Raw genomic sequence first — 22,328 nt, 5'->3', positions numbered from 1 at the left:
CACTCAATCATAAATTGCTTACCTAATTTAAATCTATCTAGCTAAAGTTTTTATATAGCATCGAACTTGAAATTTGACCCTTCACCTCTCTATTCCTCAATTTCTCCATTTGTGACAGAGGATGAGCTTACCTTGGCCAAGTGTTCTGAGAACCTCAGAGTGTGTAAATCCAAAGTACTATTATTATTATAAATTCCCACCATGTACCACACTCATGACTGATTTGTGCAGTAGATTATTTATTAATGATGGGGACCATCCATTGCCATCTCCACCAACCAAAAGTGAGAGTAGCTCTTATCTATGCAGTCACACTGGTTCAATTGCCTCTTCCCTCTTTGAAGCTGCATTATTTGTGTGGCCTTGGAATGGAAGGCCCTTTGCAAAGTATTGCGAGGAGCTCACCTAGTGCAGCAGGAAATTGGAGCCAAGAGAGCAGCCGTAGATCTCTGGCCTCCAGAGAGTGACAACGGAAGGGAATTAATTGGATGCAGTTGGCTCATTCGTGCTACAGATCACTGCATGGTGACAAATCCATTCACTTGGACTGGAGCCTGAGAACAGACACACAAAGCTAATCTGAGCCGTGAGCCTTGCCTTGCCCATCGGAGCACAATGCCCTTGCTCAAGTCTCTTGCTCAGTGGAGTGGGGAGGGAGGTGCTGCTGTGTATGCTCTGAAGCACTGCAGGGATATGTCAACCACCATGGAGGTCTATGTCTTTTTTCATGGCCCTGGCATTTTTTGTTTTAAAAGGTCTCAGAGGATGGCATTGTAGGATGTCTAGCAGGATTCCTTCATCAATGAGTGCACAAAAGGTCCTGTAAAACAGAGATGGCCAAGGTACAAGCCCATGAACCAAACATGCCCCAGGGGTTTTAACCCAAGTCCCATGACTAACTAACTATCTTCAAAGAGACAAGGTGAGTGAGATAATATGTTTTACTGGACCAACTTCGGTTGGTGAAAGAGAGAAGCGACACAGAGTGCAATATTCTGGGACGCACATGGCTACAACAGCACTGCAATAACTATCTTTAACAGAGATGTGGCTCATAAAGACCAGACCTCCAAGTAGGGAGACTTGCATGGTGGGAGCTGTAGGTTTTTGTGGGCTAGAGTGCCCTATTAAAGATGAGTTCAGCTTTGTGGTGGGTAGTCATGTTTATCTGAGGTTTAATAATTAAAGTTTGTTGAGCACTTTGAATATGGAGAGCAATAGATATCATTTGATACAGATTAGGGCTGATAACTTCTGGCAAGTTGCCAACAGGGTCCCCAGCTGGACATAGTTTGAGCATCCCTGCTGTGAAATCAGTATTATTATTAATCTGTATTACCTTAGCACGTAGGAGTTCTAGTCATGGACTTGATTGCACTAGCATAAAGCCAAAGAAAGTCCAGGGAAGTGACTCAGACTCAGTTCAGAATCTGGCTCAGTGTTGAAATGTTTTAATTACTACCAAAGAAATTTAAAAAAAAAAAAAAAAGGAAGCTTTTTGAAAAAGTTTCCAGTTTAAAGAAAATACCAGTTTCCGTTAAAATAAGTGCTGAATGAAAACATTGGACTGGCTCTAGTCATGACAGCTATTCATTGCCACATGTATACATCTCCCATGGTGCACTGTAATCTTCCCTCTGACCCAGCTGTGTGGGGTGTGTGCATTATGGAGATCACATGACTGTGGTGCATCAATTGAGATTGAGTCCAGTCAGGAAGTCCAGTCTCCAGGGAAGGCTTTAGGCACAAGTCTCCCACACTACAACTCCCATGAGGCACTGCAGCACCAGTGGCCGATGCAGTTTAACATGACAGTGACTCTAAACAAAATATTTGCTCGGGTTCAACACACCAAAAAAACAAAACATTCCGTGGTGTTAGAACAATTTGTATGGTGGGGGTGCTGAAGGTCACTGAACAAAACTGTAACCCTTATATATGATGGAAACCACTTCAAGCCAGGGGGTGCTGCTGCATCTCCAGCACCCCTAGTTTCAGCACCCCTGAAAGCATTCTAAACATTTTTTATTCAGAGGTGTCTGAACTTTTCATTCCATGGAAAGGTTCAGTATTTCAACATTTCATCCCAGTTAAGGACAAAAACAAAGGCCAACATTTGGAAGGAAATTCTAAATTAGAAAGAAATTTTGATTTTTGCTCCCTCTACACAAGAGAAGTTTGCATGGCTGCTGTCCAGGCTCTGTGTGTTTTGTGAATAAAGAGGACTTCAGTCTTCTGTGCTACAAATCTATGTGCCACCATCCCTAAATACAAAGACACACAGACACAAACATTGTGGACCAATTCCTCAGCTGACATAATTCAACATATTTGCATTGGCTTCAATGGTGTTACCCTGATTTACCAGCTGAAGCACTACCCCTGGTATGTTTTCTGATATTTTTATAGATACATAATTAATATTATTGTATTTTAATGGTCTGTCCAGCATCCTGCGTGTCTTGGCTGGGAGGAAACATGTTTAGCAAATTACTAATATGTATTAAAATGCTCAATAATTATGGGCATGAGGAACCAATACAAAATCAGGAGAGAGTTGATCTCGTCAGCCTTACACTGTGCAAGTATAATTGATCACATTGGGCTTGACCTCACGCCCTTTGAAATCACTAGCAAAACTTCCACTAGCTTCAGTAGAAGCAGGAGAGGACCAAAATAATGCTGATCTAAAATTTTGCGCTTTAAGGACATTATCTTTAGACATTTAGTTCCCAGTTTGGTTTGGATAAAGGAGGAACCACAGCCAGCTGGAAATTCTCCAGTAGGTCATTTCCATCCTGTTTACTATTTTGTTTCTTTCAAGTTTGACAGATCAGGGAGATGCAGGTTAGAGTTTATGACAAAAATGTTTTCAAGACAAAGTCATTTAGTCTGTGACCCAGTCACCACTGCTAATGATTTCACACAGAGTGATCATTGCTCTAGATTAGTCAGAACTGCTGAGTAGAACTGGGCAAAACTTTTCCAGCTGAATGTTTTTTCCATCAGAAAATGCCAATTTGATTAAAATGAAATTTTTTGTGGAAACAGATTTTTTTCAATTTTTTAATTGGAAATTATCAAAATGTTTAGTTTTAACTTTGCTTTAATGACAGGTTTCAGAGTAACAGCCGTGTTAGTCTGTATTCGCAAAAAGAAAAGGAGTACTTGTGGCACCTTAGAGACTAACCAATTTATTTGAGCATAAGCTTTCGTGAGCTACAGCTCACTTCATCGGATGCATTCTGTGGAAAGTGTAGAAGAACTTTTTATACACACAAAGCATGAAAAAAATACCTCCCCCCACCCCACTCTCCTGCTGATAATAGCTTATCTAAAGTGATCACTCTCCTTACAATGTGTATGATAATCAAGTTGGGCAATTTCCAGCACAAATCCAGGTTTTCTCCCTGCCCCCCCACAAACCCACTCTCCTGTTGGTAATAGCTTATCTAAAGTGACGTAAAAGAATAAATGGACACAAATCAGATGTCAAGAATTATAACATTCATAAACCAGTCGGAGAACACTTCAATCTCTCTGGTCACGCGATTACAGACATGAAAGTTGCGATATTACAACAAAAAAACTTCAAATCCAGACTCCAGCGAGAGACTGCTGAATTGGAATTCATTTGCAAATTGGATACAATTAACTTAGGCTTGAATAGAGACTGGGAGTGGCTAAGTCATTATGCAAGGTAACCTATTTCCCCTTCTTTTTTCCTACCCCCCCCTCCCCCGACGTTCTTGTTGAACCCTGGATTTGTGCTGGAAATGGCCCAATTTGATTATCATACACATTGTAAGGAGAGTGATCACTTTAGATAAGGTATTATCAGCAGGAGAGTGGAGTGGGGGAGGTATTTTTTCATGCTTTGTTTTGTATAAAAAGATCTTCTACACTTTCCACAGTATGCATCCGATGAAGTGAGCTGTAGCTCACGAAAGCTTATGCTCAAATAAATTGGTTAGTCTAAGGTGCCACAAGTACTCCTTAACTTTGCTTTGACTTTCATATTATATTACTTTTATATTAAAATGTATAATATATAAAATTAAAATGTTTTGACTTTTATATTATAATATCAGTTGAAATAATAAAGTCAAAATGAAACTTTTTGACCTTATCAAACCTAAACATTGTGGTAAGGCTAAAATGAAACATTTCAGAATATTTCATTTAATAAAAAACTCAGATTTTGAGTTTTCATAACAATTTGGGACAAAACAAAATTTTGAAATCTTGGAATTTCCCATGGGATGGAAATTCCATTTTTCAATCAGCTCTACTGCTGAACTGTTACAACTGGATAGATAGATCACCAAAAGATATACATTTAGAACATAATTCTCCACTGTCTTGCACTTTGAGTCATCATTAACATCTGTACAACGTGAGGACAAAGTGCTACAATTCAAAGTTTTGCATAGGTGTAAATGGCAAGACAAGAGGCAAGATAGTTAGAAATCAAATTCTCTCTCTAGGTTTTCCTAAGGTCTATCACTGCAGTAAGCTCCAGTCAAAGTCAGCCATCTACAGCAAAGGATCAAAATGGTCAGCAGCAAAGCATGTTTCCTCACACAACAGGGCCAGCGTGCCCCACTCCTCACCTGGAGGGAAGCATGACGGGGTCCATCAGCCTTTATTTTTGCATTCAGTCTTTGGACAGTCCATTGAGGCTGGCAAGAACATATCAGTTGTGATGGAAAGACCCTTCCAAAAGAAAATGGGCTGAGACCCACCAAACTCATTTCACACACTGATACTCAGCTGGCCATTGTATAATTCTCAGCAGAGTATAAAAATATGAATTTCTAATCTTTCCCTTAATGGTTCTGTCTCATATGTCATAGGATTCAAATAGAACATGCCAGCAGTCTCTCTCTACTGACTGATTGGTTTTAAATGAATGAGTATTATTATTTATTATTTGTATTGTGGTAGCACATAGAGGCCACCCATCTGGGACCCACTGTGCTAGGCTCTGTACTTACATCTATGGAAAAAATGACCACTGCCCCAGAGAGCTTACCAACTAAATAAATTAGTATAAATTTACTATCAAGTGGATTTAGCAAAATCCATGGTCAAAGAAGAACACTGAAAAGTGAACTTCATGTGAAGGCTTTGTTAGACCCACAATACAGTGGTACTATTTTAACATGTCTCCAGAACAAATATAATGTGACTGGTCTCATCATAAACCCCTGGCTTAAAGTCCATCTGAGGCTCTATCAAAGCCTACAGGCCCCCAAAATGATTTGCACTGAAAGGCTTTTGTTTATTGCTGGCTCTGCTTGAGGTGGTTAATTGTGGGTTCTGCGCCTTGCATCTGCGAGAGATTAAAAAAGCAAAACAAAAAACAGTCCTGGGCAAGTCTGATATAAACAAAGCTGTGAACTCACTCTCCCTGCCCCATGAACACGCCCACTCTGACAATATACGTGCTTTGCTGGGGCACCCAGGGGACTTTGCCAAGACACACTCTCTGTCTCTCTTATGCATAAGCTTTCTTCTTGGTCAGGGTAACACACAGCTCCATAAATACATGGAGCTGTACATACAACCCAACTGTGCCCTCATTGGAATCAAAAGTAAAATGCTCCTTGCCTTCTCTAGGATCAGGATTTGACCCATAGATTAAGACAAGTTCCTTGCCCCAAAGATCTTACAATGGAGACAAGACAAGTGAAGGGAAAGGAAGGCGTGAAGATTATACACCTAATGATTGGTGTAATGTATTTATCTTACCAATACACCCTAGTTTTAAATTTACTGCACTGTTTAATCTCTAAGGACTCTGCTGTCTCAGTGGCAGGTAGCAATTTTGTTCATTACAGATTGTTACAGAGGAGATACATACACAGTCCTCTTCCAAATATAACAATATGGGCCTTGTCAATTGGACTGTGTTGGAAGGAATTTTTACATGTGGAAGAAAAGGTCAGTATTTGTGAAGGTGCATATAGGGAAATGGGCAGGTTGTGATTTACCCAAGACCACACATTGTCCAAGGAATCCCTGTTTAGGACATAGACCTTCCTCAGCTAGGTCTGGAGGCAGTGCAGGAGAAGTCTGGAAAAGGTGGCACATAGGTGCATGACACCCTGTGGTCTAGGAAGACCAAGCAGGACCAGACTGTTGTGTGAGGACTGAGTCAAAGTTGGATGCTGAGATCTTTTCTTGCTAGGCATCTGTCCTGCAGTAAGTAAGCCCTGGCCACAACTGAGTCCAGGACTGCTCCAATAAATTCTGTAGCCATTGAAGGTGTTAAATGGACTTTTCTGGGTTTACTTGACGACCCAAGGAGAGAGAAAGGTTGAGCAGGGTGGTGAGCATTACCTGCACTTCTTGAACAATTGAGATTTGAGGAGCCACTCATCCAGGTAGGGAAATATATAGGGTGACCACATGTCCCGAGTTTATAGGGACTGTCCTGATTTTGGGGTCTTTCTTATATAGGGTCCTATTACCCCCCACCCCCGTCCCGATTTTTCTCACTTGCTGTCTGGTCACCCTAGAAATATAGGATAGCTCTGACAGTGCAGGTGAACTGCTACTACGGCCATGACCTTTCTACAAACCCTTAGATGCACGGAAAGTCCAAAGGGGAGCACCTTGTACTGGGATTGGGTTGATTTGCCAACACTGGCAATTTCAAAATCAAGATTGGAAGATTTCTAAATCATCTAGGAATGATTTTGGAGACGTTCTGTGGCTTGTGTTAAACAGGAAGGTGGATTAGATGATCACAGTTGTCCCTTCTGGCCTTGGAATCTATGATTCTATAGAAGTGCTCTGAGCTCACCATAAAACACAGGAATTTCCTGTGTGCTAGGTGGATTTCTACGTGAAAATAAGCATCCTTTAAAGTCAGAATCGCAAACTAGTTGTCAACATCCAGGGAGGAGATTATATCTGCGAGGGTAATTCTCCTGAATCTTGAGTGGTGGATGAAGACGTTCAGCTGCCTGAAATATTTGGAGTAAAAGCCCTTGCCTTGTGTTGAAGAGATACCAGCTCTATCATCCCTAAATAGATCAGGGATTCTACCTCCTGCCTGACAATGAAGGCGATTTGGGGAAGGGATATAGAGGAATTCGGTTGAGATGAAGTTGAAAATCCATTTGTCCAAAGTTAGGTTTTGGAAGGAAACGGGCCAGGCGGCCAGTGAAGGGGGTGACGGAGACTGGCTGTGCTGGGACTCGTTGATGGCTCTCAAATATCTTGTCAAAATGCCTTCTTTGTAGATGGCTGGATCTGGAGAGGGGATGGTGGCAGGGTGGTATATCTGCCACGCTGTACCTGCTGGTGTTTTCTCGGTGGATCATAGAGCCTCTGCTGGTAGAATGGCATGGGGCTGGCCAATATCTGTGTTGTTCTGTCTTAGAGTATTGTCTGTGAGGAGCTGGGTTGTAGATTTCTCAGGAACAGAGGGTGAAATTCATGTCTTAGAGTGAATGAAGTGACTCATTGGTCTTTTCACAGAAAAAGTTATTTAAACTTTCTTGGGAAACCCTGATGACCTCAGCCATGAAGCCAGTCTCATAACCGCCAGATTGCCATGAAGTGAGATGCCACAGTCTCTGTATTGAATGATGCCTGAAGGGATGACCTGGTTAATAATATCTCTTCATCAAGGATAACCTGGAATTGGGGCCTACTTTCCTATTGTAATTTATTGATGAACTTTGGTAGCTTGTTGTAGTTAATAAAGTTACACTTAGACACCAGTGCCTGGTAGTTCGCAATATGGAAAAGTGGGCTGGCGGAGGAAAATCGCTTGGCATCCTTATCCAAAGGAGTAAATCTCAATCGATATTGTCTGCTCCACTCCGTGACTGCTTATACCACCAGAGAGTTTGGGTTCAGGTGAAAGAATAAATGCTCTGCCCCCTTAGAGGGAATGAAATATTTCTTTTCAGCCCTCTTGGAAGTAGGGCCACAGGTGGCCAGTGTATACCAAATGTCATTGGTAGGCTCCAAAATGGCCTCATCAATAGGAAGTGTAACTCTGAAGGGAGCTTGCAACTGGAGAATGGCCAGCAGCCTGTGTGTGGGATTCTGAATCTCCTTCAGCAGAATCTGGAAGGTTTTGGCAGTCCTACTTAGAAGCCCTTGGTACTGTGTGTAATCCTCTAAAGGGGTGAGGAAAACTGGTACTACTGCCTCATCTGAGGATGAAGAAGAAGCCAGAAGCAGATCCAGCGGTACTGGCTGCTCTTGTTCTCACCCTGCTCTGGGAACAGTTCGGATTCTTCCTCTGGATGTGATCTTTGGCAAGAGCAATGCCCCTACTGTTCAAATTCTGGGGCTCTTTTGGAGGGGTCCCAGGCACTCTAGTAATGCCAGTGGGTAGGATTGTAGTGATAGGAGGAGGGACCCCTTGGTGGGGTACTGTTGAGCCCTGGTAGGTAGGTAAGGGCCTTGGAGATATGGGTGTTCCCAAGGGCATCTGGAGGCCCTATCCAGGCTGAAATACCATGTATGGGCCATTAGCAGAACTGATAGCACCATCTCCTGCTCTTCTTCAGAGTAAGAGTCATTGGCCTTGAAGGGCAGAGCCATCAGTATCTGTTGGAGTTTGGTAGCTCGGCCAGTGGCGTAACCAGGTGTGACAGGGTGCTGAGGCCTGATAGGTCAGCACTCTGATCACTGTAGCCTCAATCAGTTTCCACACTGATGGCTGATGAGGAAGTAGGGAGGCATGAGACAATCCAACAGGGAGGCTGGGTGAATTAGGGAACTAATTGGCTGTAGCAAAGCTAGACTCACCAGTGCGGCACCTCCTGCTGGTCATCTTGGGAATTAGCTCTTCAGCCTCCAGAGCGCCCTCTGCTGGCTGATGTCTTGCTTGCCTCAGGCCCCCATGTCCCTCCCAGACCCCAGTGCCCCTTACCCTGGGGTTCTGCCCTCTGCAGTACCTCCACACTCTGGGTGTTCCCTCCCAGGGGAACCCCCACCCTTTACACCCACCTTGCCTCAGTGGCTACTGCCAGTCTTCATCTAGCCCTCACTCACTGGGGCAAACTGCAGTCTGTAAAAGGCCACTCATCATGGCATGGGGGTCGGACCAGCTGCCTTTGCCTAACTCTGGGCTGCAGTCTCTGTTTTGGCCTTTAACCAGGCCTGCAGCCTGGGGATTTGCCAGGCTGGAGCTCCCCAGCTCCTCTTGCCTTTCCCCTGCCCTGCCCTGCCCTGCTCCCTGTGCTACCAGGCAGCCAGGTCCTTCACCCTCCAAAGCGGGAGAGAGACTCGGCCCCTGCATCACAGCCCTTTTATAGGGCCAGCTGCGGCCTGATTGGGGCGTGGCCCCAACTGCGACTACTTCCCCAATCAGCTCAGTCTTTTCTCTCAGGAGCAGGGTAACTGCCCTGCTACACTGGCCCATCAAATGACTAGCTTGATAAAAGGCAGGAAGGTGGTGGAGGGGGAGGGCAGGGCTAGCTGTGCCCAGGCTGAAGGAGATCCTAAGGAAGGAAGATCTTTTTTCTTCCCAGGGTCCTGATGAACAGGGTCTGAAAGTAATAGGGCCGCAGTATTAGAAGAGTTGTATTGCCCCTCCCCTGGCGGAGGGGACCTAAATAAATTGCCTGGAGTGAACCCTAAAAGAAGAGTGACTGTGTGTGTTCCGTGCAGATCAAGGAGGGGTGGGGAAGGAAGCCTGGGTACATCAGGTGACTAGCATCCCAACAGTGTTAGAGAATCCATAGCCCTGCTGGTGCTCAGGACTGGTGGGTGACTTCTTGTGTTGTGAAGTCTCTTGCTATCACTGGATCTGAAAGGATCAGGGACTCCGGATCCAGGTAAATTGCCAGATCCTCAAGAAGGGTGTACCAAGGTCTGATAGGAGAACTAGTGGGCGTCTTTGGAATTGAATCTGTTGATGCGGGCATGGTTGTCTAGGCTTGGTGTGGAACCCCTAGTGCCAAAGGCGGTCTGTTCCTACTGTCATTATGTGCCTTAGTGGTTGGTTTTGGAGTACTAGAAGCTCCCAATACTGTCAGTGCCAGCCTGTGATCCCCATGAACTCCAGATGTGCCAGCTCCAGGGTGTGGAGAGTCACTTGGCTCCAAGGACGGGGAGAAGCTGCCCATGTCTTAGCAGACCTCCTTCCAGTGAAGGTGCTGCTCTTTACCCTCATTGTGCCTCTCTTTAGAGGAGTCTTTGTGTCTGCTATTCCGTCAGTATTGGTAAGACACCGCTTGGCAGCTCCAGCCAACAAGATGGGGACCGGTAAGGTCCCGGGTCCAGGCAGGGCCTCAGGGTGATCTCCATCAGGTGCTTGTCAAGTCTGAACTCCTGGGACTGCTTGGTGTGGGGAGGGAAGGAGTGATAATTACCTGTTCTTTCATTCCCTCTGGGGCACCTGGCATTGGCCACCATCGGAAGACAGGACACTGGGCTAGATGGACCTTTGGTCTGACCCAGTATGGCCGCTCTTATGTTCTGAGATGTCACACTTCAATGGGATATGGGACTCCCAGGAAGTAAAAGCAGCTCTTGTGTGGGTCACTTACCGGGTAGGAGAAGCAAGGCAGAAGGGGGGAAATCCCTGATTCCCCACTAACTATAAATGCTCAAAGCTATTTATATTTTTACATGAAGGTTGAGTCTAAGGAAGTAGGAGCCCTGGACTCAGGAAGTTCTGTCCCAGACCACAAGCCGTAGAAAAGGACTGAAAAGGTTGTGGAAGCATAGTGTGCAGGCTTGGACCAACAGCTACTGCTATGGAAAATTTCCGTTCCCGGGAGTGTGGAGTCCATGTGCACCTAGCAATAGAAGGAACCCTTATCTGCCTTCTGAGCACGCAGAGGGAAGAGTGGGAAGGCACAGGAGGGCTATCAGCTCCCAAGTGGTTTTGCCCCTGTCCTCATTTCAACGTGGATGGGTTACCAGCCTGGATAAAAGTAGCATGCAGGCTTTATCCCTGAACAAGCCAGCTAGCCAGGTTTGAAAGCACCACTAAACTCGGGGAAAGGCATTGTGCATGTGTGAGATAGGTGGGGGGAACAGCTGTTTAGGAGCCCTGGTTAACTCTGGAGTACAGACCTACCCTCATCATGGTGGAACTGAGGTTAGAACTCAGGAGTTCTAGGCTCCTAGTCCTGTGTTCTTGTTACTAGACCACCTTGCCAGAGAAGAGCAGCAGCTTTCTATGGATACCCACATGGTATCCATCTGTTCAGACACCAGTGATGCAACTGTGCATGCTAGACTCCAGGCCAAACCTGGAATGAAGGTGCCGTTCCCTGACTTTACAATAGGTGCCTTTCTTTCCAGCACCTTATGAAGATAGACTTACTAAGTATTTTTCGAGTTTAGTTCTGAACATCAGAGCAACGACACTGCGCACAGCTGTGTGGCCACAACTTACATTTGTCCAAGTCACTCTGGGCACATCTGTTAATGATGCTGAAAATGCCCAGTGCAGCTTCCTCTTTGTCCCCAAAATTAGAAAAAGCTGTTAACAAATCCAGCCGCAGAGAAGGGTTTAATTACAGAGTGAGGGAACCCACACTGTTCCACATTCGTGTAATGTTCGTGTAAAGCAATAATTATTTAAGCTACATTTCAGCTCGCAAGCAGGGCAACAATGTATTACATTGAGCGCGAGCTTGCTTTGTCACTTCAATAGGATTTATCATTGCGAGCCATGCTGCCACTAGCCTGTACTTCAAAATGTACCAGCTTTTATGCATTATTAAGGGTAGAGCTGAAAAGTGACCAAACCCTGATCTGTAAACGTGTCACATTTAGAAAGGCCAAGTTTGGATTGCCATGATTCGTGGGCTCTCATTATTGGTAGTCACAGGTTTTTGGACTGCAACTAGGAAGTCATGAAAATGTTTCCCAATCTTGAAATTTTGTATTTGCACCAATGATTATGTAACTGTCAATTCAAACTGAAAAGTATTCTCCCGTTTAAAACATTTCAACCAGCCAGCCAGGGAGTAGAAACAGTGCTATACGATATCCACACAACATGAACAGGAGAAGCAAACAATTTACTAACACCCCCTAGGCTGAAATTTATTAATCTCAATTATTTGATGAATACTTATGAATAATCAGTAAATAAGCAGCTCATCACAGTGGGTTTGTGACATATTCTCTGATCAAAATGGGGACTGAATTAGTAATGGATATTGTTCATAATGGACAATATAAGTCATAGGCGCCAACTCCAGGGGGGAGTTGAGGGAAGGGGTGGAGAGGGGGCAGGGCCTGGAGCTGAGCAGGGGTTGAGCAACCCTGGGGAAAGGAGGAAGCCTATGCTATAAGTAATATGTCATAACCAGGATTTAAAAATCCCCTATTGGCCCTTACAGTGAAGGATCTAAGGGTGTCAAGAATAGAGAGCACTGCAAGTCAGTGCAAAATAACATTTAAAGACTTAGGGCTAGAGTCACAAAAGGATTTAGGCACTTAACTGCCACTTTAGGCACCTAAATCCCAGAATCAGGCCCCACTGGGATTCACAAATCCCCTGCTCAATTTTCTCTGAACTTGTAGGTGCCTAAACTCACTTGGCACCTACATTTTTGCAGTAAAAGTGCCCTAGGCATGTGCACCGCAGCCCCATGCCAGGTGTCTGGGCAGGGCACCTAAGCCCCAGAGCAATATATGAACAGGGAAAGCGGAGGGGAGGAGGAATAGGCATTTCTCTGCTCCTCCATAACTTTTAGCCCAGTAGTTGGGGTACTTACGTGAGATGCAGGAGACCCCCAGCTCAAGTCCACACTCTGCCTGAGGAGCAGCAGGGGTTGCAGCTAGCATCTGCCACGTCTCAGGTGAGTGCACTAACCACTGGGCGATTTGAATCTAGGGCTCCCGCAGTCTCTCCTATTGAAGCGATCACAATGTGGATAAATGGTTATTAAAAAGTTACTGGAGCTGGGATCTCCCCAGTAAATGCTTGGATCACTGGGGTAGAGTGTCAGTCTCCCATTTGCTGTCTCTCTCTGATCCCTCTCCCCATGCATTGTAGAGGGAGTGTAGGTGTCTAACCCAGGCTTTTGTGAATGCCAGTAATTTTCTGCATGGTGATGCTGAGGGTCGCCACACTTAAGTTTCATTGTGATTCTAGCCCTTAACTGTTATATCGTGATTTTCATCCATAGATCGTAAAGGATCTTACGAAGGAAGGGCCATATCATTATCCCCATTTTACAGATGGGAAAACTGCAGCAGAGAGCAGTGAAGTGACCTGGCCAACATCACCCAGCTGGTTAATGGCACAGCGGGGTATAAAATGCAGGTCTCCTAATTCCCAGTCTCCTGCCCTGGCCACTGGGTCACAGCATCTTCCAAATAAAGCTACCCCAGATCCTTTCATTATACTATAATGGAAGCTGGTGTTTCTAGGAGCTAGAGTAAGCGATCTGAGATTAAGGCCTTGTCTAGACTAGGATTTGGAAGGTGGGAGCTAACACATGCTAGCAGCCTAAAGTGCACTTTTAACACATGCAATAGGTCAAGAATGGCAAACTGCATTGTCTGCACTAAACAGGCGACCCACGTTAGCTAACACCTTCCAAATCCAATTCAAGACAAGGCCCACAACTCTTGGGCTATGTCTACACTGCATAGTGTACCCAGGTCCACATACCCCCTCAAGCAACTCTGTGCTGTCCAAGCTCACCTGTGAGTGTCCACACTACATTGGTATGCATGCCTCATACCCACCTCGTACTCTGCCAGGCGTGTCCATTCAAGCCCATGATCGGAGAGGATGCAGCTGCCTTTCAGAGGGCTTTAGTGTGAGGACAGAGGAGTGGTTTGGACATGAACATGTGTTACTGCCTCTGCCCACACTACACTGTAGGCCTCTTTGCAGCTCACCCACAGACACAAAGGCATTCGTCTCTCGATGCCTCTGTTTACCCGCTCTGCAAAAAGCGTATTTGCCACCTACCTTCATCGGGAGATGAGCTATTCACTTGTTTGTCAAACGCTCCGGGGCGGTCAGAGGAAAGGAACTGCCTACATTCAAGGGATTCAGAGGACAGTGCTGCGGGGGGGGGGGGGGGGAGAGGCAGGGGGGGAGGGGGAGGGGAGAAGACTGTTTCGCTGCGGCTGACCAAAGAGAAAAGGTAAAGGGAAGCATCACAAAGAAGAAAAAGAACAAAAAAGCAGAATTAAAATTAATTGCTTGCACTGCAGACTTTAGCATGGCAGTGACTGCAATGGGGACTTCTTCGTCAGGAACTAGCTGCACATGTATGCTGTGGGATCTTCCCCCTCTGCTGCCATCATGCAGATGGACACAATCCATTAAACCAGCTCTGCAATAAATCCTCTGCAATTCTCCCCGCAATTAGCCCCACAAACGTTCTGTCTGAAATAGCTGCTCTTATCAAAGGAGGATGACCCTCACTTCTCATAATAACAATGCGACAGCTGTGAATGCCCTGGGCTCTAGGGATTGGGACACATACTTACCTGCGATTAGCAACAGCAAGCCAAGCCGGGTGGGAGAGGAGACCCAGACTGAAAAAAGGAAACTCGGCAGCTTGGCAGGCTGCACATGACTAAGTGAGTCTAAACTGCTTTGTTACTGGGAGGACACAATTAAAAGCCAGACAAGTTCACCGGCTCGATGCCTCAGAGAGTGACAAAAATATCAAAGGGCCAATTCAAACAGGCAGCATCATAGAGAGGATCGGATTAGGAGGGACAGGATGAAACTAGGGAAAGGAAAATTTAGAGCCACCATGTGGAAAACTTCCCTTTGGCCAAATCACTTAAAGTGGAAAATTCCCCCCAAAGGGAATGGTTGGAGGCCCCCTTAGTTGGGACCATTTCATAGAATCATAGAATCATAGAATATCAGGGTTGGAAGGGACCCCAGAAGGTCATCTAGTCCAACCCCCTGCTCGAAGCAGGACCAATTCCCAGTTAAATCATCCCAGCCAGGGCTTTGTCAAGCCTGACCTTAAAAACCTCTAAGGAAGGAGATTCTACCACCTCCCTAGGTAACGCATTCCAGTGTTTCACCACCCTCTTAGTGAAAAAGTTTTTCCTAATATCCAATCTAAACCTCCCCCACTGCAACTTGAGACCATTACTCCTCGTTCTGTCATCTGCTACCATTGAGAACAGTCTAGAGCCATCCTCTTTGGAACCCCCTTTCAGGTAGTTGAAAGCAGCTATCAAATCCCCCCTCATTCTTCTCTTCTGCAGGCTAAACTTTTTTTAAAACTAGATAAAACACTAGACAGTGTCCTGGAGGGGAAAGGCCTGCCTTGACTGGAGATAACTAATGGGCCAAGCATGCAGAAGTGTCCTCTGTTTGTATAGGCGGAGTTTTGTGCCCTTAAATTATTGTGCCTGTGTTTCTGTGCCTGCAGATCAGACAGATGCGTCATTACTATCACTTCTCGTCACAAATTATCATGGCACAAGATGACACCTGCAAAAAATGGAGGCCAGCTGGAAGCCTGGCTGCAAATCTGGGCCAATGGGTCTTGCCTGTCTCTAGCATCTATTATTTTATTATCTTGATTTTCCTTAAATACACACTGGACTAGTGCTCTGAATTCTGTCTAGTTATACTGTACTCATAACCATGGTACCTGAGTGACTATATCGTTAGTAATGCACATCAAAATGTGTCCAGAGGTAGTCGGACCTTCTGACTCAGGCAGATCTACAGGGCCATTGTTACCGTCTCCTTGGTCTATAGAGGACTCTTTTATTGTTGTAAAACACCCATATGCCCAGGATGGGAGTCACAGGAGCAAACAATGAGTATATAGAGGAACACAAACCATTATAGACAAAAGTCCTCAAAGACTTGAATAATTCAGCTGCTAACCCTGTGTAATCTAGTCTCTAGTTCCCCTCTATTATGGTGGGGCCATAGGACTTAAGGGATGGGTTTTTAGGATGGACAATAAAGACTCCGGGGGAAGAAGCTCACCTCTTTTTCTGGTGAATGTGGTGTTTGTAGCTATGTAGCTGCAAGGAGTTTGTTTTGTGTGCTGTACCTTGATATTTCTAGGCCTTCTTCCTGTTACCTGAGGCCATTAACTGAGGCAGAGCCAATGCAGCATGTCCCTGAGGAGAGAGACACACTTTGCTCTCCCATGAAGATTCTACTTTTGTCCTTGTTTTCTTTAGTGTCAAAGTGGACTCCCCCAGTGCAAACCCCATTACACATGTGCTGCATGAGTGCTAAACTTTCCCCTCCCCCAAAGAAACTGCCATGCAGGAACACGTCAACCAGGCCGGAAGTATTTGCTACTCTGTGTATGCATGGAAATGCAGCAGCTTGTGCTTCTTGCTCCTACATCATGAAACAACCCATTAAGGCGAAAGAAGTAGGAATGCTTGCAACCCGTCAGCAGTCGGATTTAGCACTACCAGAGCCCTTTAATAATAATGGGCCAGATCCTGCTTTTATGAGGTGACCTGTGGAGGGACAAGACATTTATGAGGTTCCCTTGGTGAAATTTCCTCTGCCTTCCCACTCCCCTCACAGAAGAAAATGGTGGCTTGGCTCTCAAAGCCCAGCACCTTTCTGCCTATTAGAGAGACACTAACTGTGGCTGACTCTGGGGCCTTCTCAAAAGAATACCTCTGGCTGTATTACATTCCCATGCTTCCCTCAGCCCCATTCCTGACCTATTTATGTGAGAGCTGCCATCTTGGCCAACACACCAGGGATTGAATCGGGGACCTCCAGAGCGAAAAGTGTAGCTCAAGCGATAGCAGCTCATCTTGCTGGCTGGGGCTGGAATAAACACACACCTTCTGCAGATCAGACACAAAGAGGGGACCTGTGGCTCACCAATGGGTTACATTTACTTCCCACCCCGCTCTGCATTGCTGTGAAGGTGCTCGAGTCCCTTTTCTGCACAGAAAGTGGGAAATCTGTGCACAGGGGACCCTCCGGTACTACAGAGGCATCCCTTAGGCCTCTCCCATTTGTGCACTGAGACAAATCAACCCCGCTTGTGAAATCTGACATGACCACAGTGCAAATACCAGGAAATGAAGAGACAATGGCATCTGTTCCACTCCCCATGCAGAGAGACCTTTCCCTTCTTAGGGCACAAATCTGTGAGTCTTTTCCAGGAGGCTCTTACATGAACAATGTTCAGACTACGCCGAGTTAAAACATGTCTAGGGTCCTGAAACTCACAGCCAGCTCCGCCCCTTTCCAACCTGATCCAGTCCTTTATTGCCAGCATGCTGCAATGGTTTCCTGGAAGCAGCCCCGATAATAGGTTGGCAAAGGGCTGCAGCTGCAAGCTGGCTGCTGCTTCTTCTTAAGGGGGTAAGGAGGAAGCCGACTGACTCGGGATTTCCTTCAGGTGACTGTGCTCAGATACTTCATTATCCTGGGCTGCAGGGTCCGAGTCCAGTAAAACTCCTCCATTTGCCTCGGGGGAGAGGGCGGAGGGGCTGCAGTGGAAGAGAAACGTCTCTACAGAGCCATTAAAACATGATAATAACGAGGGAGATATTTTTGCATAGGATTCTACTGCACTCACCTGGCAATGGTGGATTCCCCCTTGGCCCCCTTTGGTGGTGGCTGCTGGGAAGAAATCTGGCTCATTTGAAAAAAGCAAAAAGAGAAGTAAAGCAGGGATGATGGCCATTTACTAATTAAACTCGGGATCAGGACAACTGGATTCTGATCTGCGTACCAGCTACCGTTTGAATGGTGCCCTATTGCAAGCCGAAGCTCCAGCTGTCCCTGACCTGTCTTGCCTGAGTCTGAAGCCATGACTGGACCATGCCTACAGACTTGGGCCCTTGCTAAAATAGAGGTATGAGAGAGGGAAAGGGTCTGTGTCCTCTCAGAGTACCCAATAGCCTGGTGGTTAGGATACTCACCAGGTATGGAAAACACCCAGGTTTGGATCCTGTTCTGCCTGATTTGGTGCAGGACTTGACCCCACAGTCCAGGGGAGTGCCCTAACCACCAAGGTACTGGGGGGGCAAAGGGGGTCTTTCCTGTTGAAGCTGTTCCACTTTGTATAAATAATTAAATATTTGAGGCTCTGGGCCTATGTCCCACCCCTTTCCTCTGCATTTCACTCCTGGCTAGTTAGCTTGCTGGCTTCTGAGAATCCCTTTCTTAAGTGCCTAATTCTCCCCATACAAGGCATGAGGTGCCTGGGTGCCTAGGGGTTAGGCCTTGCAATGCCTAAGTACCTCTGCAAGACTAGCCCCTTGCCTACTCACAAGTAAACTCCACTAGCCAAAAAAAAAAAAAAAGGCAGCTTACACCTGCAATACTATGGTTAGTGCAATGTCTGTGAATCCGTTCAACACGTAGTTTGCATGGGAGCTGGCTGGTTAATGAGGACTTGTCTACAAACAAAAGTTGCAACCAGAAAAGTTGGAGCAGTACAACCCTCTTAGGAGGTTGCAGTTATACTGGTATAAATATACATATATCACTATAGCTGTTCCGATCTGAGAAGGGGAGTAAGTTATAGCCGTACAAGACACATTTACACCCATATAACGATAACCATATCGTTACAAAATATCACCCCCCCCAACATATTTATACTGCTAGAAAACCTGGCATGTAGACCCAGCCCTACTAGGTTGTAGTTTACAGCTCTATAAATTATTTCAGTACAAGTCTGTGTGTGGATACTCTGATTTCAAACTGTGTGTCTTACTTCAATCTAAATGAAGTCCATCTTTTTCTGACTTAAGAAATAGGGCTCTCTTAACAGCAGTATCCACTGAAATGAAGATGTTAATAAAAGCCGATTTAGTATTTTTTGCTCACCAGTGAGTTGATATAGTCACAAGTTTCAGTCTGTAAATAAAATGCTAGAACAATATATTAACGGACATGAAATGGACGTAGCTTAAACTGAGTCAGCTACCATAGAAGATGCTTAATTTAGCCCATAGACCTGGATTACACATCAAGTTGCACATGTTTAAGTAAAAGTGTGATTTTAACTGATTTTGTAAAAGCAATGGAAAAGCCTGCGGGAACAGTCTTAATTTGATTTAAACCTGCCTTGTAGTGGTTTATCTTACATCGGTACATTTAAAGGCACATGCTAAACAAATATAACTCATGTGTGTGTCTACGCAGGGGCTTTCACTAGTTTAACTAAGGTTGCCTACATACTGTTTACACTAGTTTGCTTAAATAGGTTTAGTTAAACCTGTGTGGATACTCTTAGTTTGGTTTATCTTAAACCTGTTTCTAATTGACTTAAACTAAACCTCGTTTAAACTGAAACAGGAGTGTCCACGTAGGGGTTTGCACCTGTATAAAATCCCACCTGACTCGTGCAATTCTGCAGCTACACAAGCCTTCAAATGGTTTTTTAACCCATTTTAATTAAACCAGTGCAACTTGTTTGTGTAGACAAGGCCACAGGAAGGCACTGTGAGAGTGGGGGACACACAAAGAGACATGAAATTCACTGTAGTAACCAAATAATCCTGCAAAACAAAAACAACCTGATAGTGGGGGTATCACCCAGCCAGAGGGCATTGTCCCTGTGCTGTCTGAGCACCTAACAGTCCCAAATTATCAACAGCAAAGTATCACATTTCCCCTTGCTTACTGTCTTATATCAGGCAATTTTAAAGCAGTAGCTCTCCGCCGGCAGCTCCCGTTGCTCCTCTCCCGTGGGGCTAGCTAGGCTCCCCTCCTCGCTCTAGGTGTTGAGACCTTTGGGGTCCCAGCACTGCTCAGGTTTGGCCTAGCCCCCCTGACAGCGGGTGGACAGGCAAAATCTGTGTGAATGATATTGTGACCTAGTGCATGGAGTTGCTGCACCACCCCCTGACATTTGCTCTGACAGCCCTCATCCCCCCACCAACCCCTGACGGAGGGGCAGCTGGGCTAAACCTGCGCAGCACGGCAACCCTGGGTACCAGGCCGCAATGCCCAGAGCGGGGACCTGAGCCCAAACCCTCCTGTGGGACAGGAGCCACCGCTATGGGGTGAATGTGGAGGACACTTGCAAGCCCCCCTAAGCCTCCTTCCTTCCCTGGGAACAGCACCCATCCCACCCCTTATGCCTTCCATGTGACCTTTTGATGCATTCTGGTGACTCAGTTTTGGGTCATGCCCCCTGGGTTGAGAAACCCTGTCTTAAAGAACTTTACAAACATTAGCGGAGCCTCAAAATACCTTCCACCAGCATTATTCCCCACTTTGCCAATGGGGAATCTCAGATACAGAGAGGCCGTGGCTAATGCAGCATCAGGTAGCAAGTCAGTGGGAGGGTGACCACAGGAGTCCAACTCCCAGTCCCCTGATCTACCCTCAAGACCTCCCTGCATAGTGTAGCATCTCCCTCCTCCGCCCTGTCTCACCACGCACAGTGCTTAGCTTCACGCATGTAACAGCCTTATGCAAAGGAGGGGAGAGCGTAGTGCTGTGCTCTGCAATGACAGTAATGCACAGGATTATAGAGCAAAGATAGATTTTACTGGAAAGATGAAAGAAAACTGCATCTTTAATAATTTACTTGGGTAGTTTGGAGGGAGCCAGGTTGGTGGTATCAGTGCAGTCAGAAAATCCCACCATCTGTTCCTGGGAATTTTGCTGGCTCCGCTGTCCAGCCAGAAAGACCACAGGGGGCTCCATTTTCTCATTAAAAAGGGACAGTGGATACTCAGTGGTGTCTAGACCAGGGTGAAAGGTTAAAACACAGTAATCCCTGGAACATGTTAAACTGATCTTCCCTGGAAAAAAAGAAAGAAATCAATACAACTGTAACTGAGGTAGGCAAAGAGGCATTGCTCTGTGTGTGTGCGAATTTAATAACTTCAGAATCGGACTGAATACCTTGTCTTCTGTGCATGTTACTAACGATGCTTTGGGTCGGCAGTTCTCAATTGTGATCATCTCTGCCCTCCTGGATAACACAGGCCACACAGCTTCCCTTTTCTGATCTTTTAGACAAAACATCCAGTCTTGATTTAAAAATTGCCAGTGATGGAGAATCCACCATGACCCTTGATAACTTGTTCCAACGGTTAATTACCTGCACTGTTAGACATTTCTAGTCTGAATTTGTCTTGCTTCAACTTCCAGCCATTAGATTGCTTATCCATTTTTCTGCTAGACTGAAGAGCCCATTATTAAATATTTGTTTCCCATTCAGGTACCTTTAAACTATGATCAAGTCACCCCTTAGCCTTCCCTTTGGTAAACTAAATAGATTCAGCTCTTTGAGTCTATCACTATAAGGCATGTTTTCTAATCCTTTAATCATTCTCATGGTTCTACTCTGAACTCTCTCTAATGTATCAACATCCTTCTTGAACGGGGTACAACAGAACTAGACACAGTATTCCATCAGCAGCCACACCAGTACCAAATACAGAGGTAAAATAACCTCTTTACTCCTACTAAAAATTCCCCTATTTACGCATCCCAGGATCGCACTAGCTCTTTTGGTCACAGCGTTGCACTGGGAGTTCACCTTCAGCTGATTATCCTAGAAGCAGTGACTCTGAAAAAGATTTGGGGGTGGATTGAGTCCCCCATCGGGTAAGTATGGCCCACATTGCTTGTTCCTAGATGTATACAGTTACATTCATTCGTATTAAAATGCATATTGTTTGCTTGCAACCAGCTTATCATGTGATCTAGATTGTTCTGTATCAGGGACCGGTCTTCTTCCTTATTTACCACTCCTACAAGTTTTGTGTCATCTCCAATTTTTGTCAGTGATGATGTTATGTTTTCTTCCAGGTCACTGATAAAAATGTTAAATAGCATTAGAACAACAACTGGGGTCACTGTGGGACCCCAGTGGAAACACACCTGCTTGATAGCGAGTCCCCTTTTTACAATTACATTTTGAAACCTATTAGTTAACCAGTTTTTAATCTATTTAATGTGTGCCAGATTAATCTGATATTGTTTTATTTTTTTAATCAAAATCTTTTTAATCAAAATGAGGTACAAACTCAAAAGCTTTACAGAAATCTAAGTGTACTGTATCACCGCTATTACCTTTATCAACCAAATTTATAATCTCACAAGAGACGATATCAAGTTAGTTTGACAGGATCTATTTTCCATAAACCCATGTTGACTGGCATTAATTATATTACCCTCCTTTAAGTCTTTATTAATTGAGCCCCCTATCAGCAGCTTCATTCTCTTATCCAGGATTGATGTCAGACCAACAGGTCTATAATTATTCAGGTCATCTTGTTTACTCTTTTTAAATATTGGGACAAAATTAACTTTCTTCCAGCCTTTTGGAACTTTCCCAGTGTTCTAAGACTTATTGAAAATCAACATTAATGGTCAAGTGAGCTCTTCAACCAGCTCTTTTAAAACTCTTGGATGATTTTAAAATGTCTAA

Source organism: Lepidochelys kempii, chromosome 5 (assembly GCF_965140265.1).
Source record: "Lepidochelys kempii isolate rLepKem1 chromosome 5, rLepKem1.hap2, whole genome shotgun sequence".
Classification (NCBI taxonomy): Eukaryota; Metazoa; Chordata; order Testudines; family Cheloniidae; genus Lepidochelys; species Lepidochelys kempii.
Note: the sequence above shows the minus strand (reverse complement) of the source record.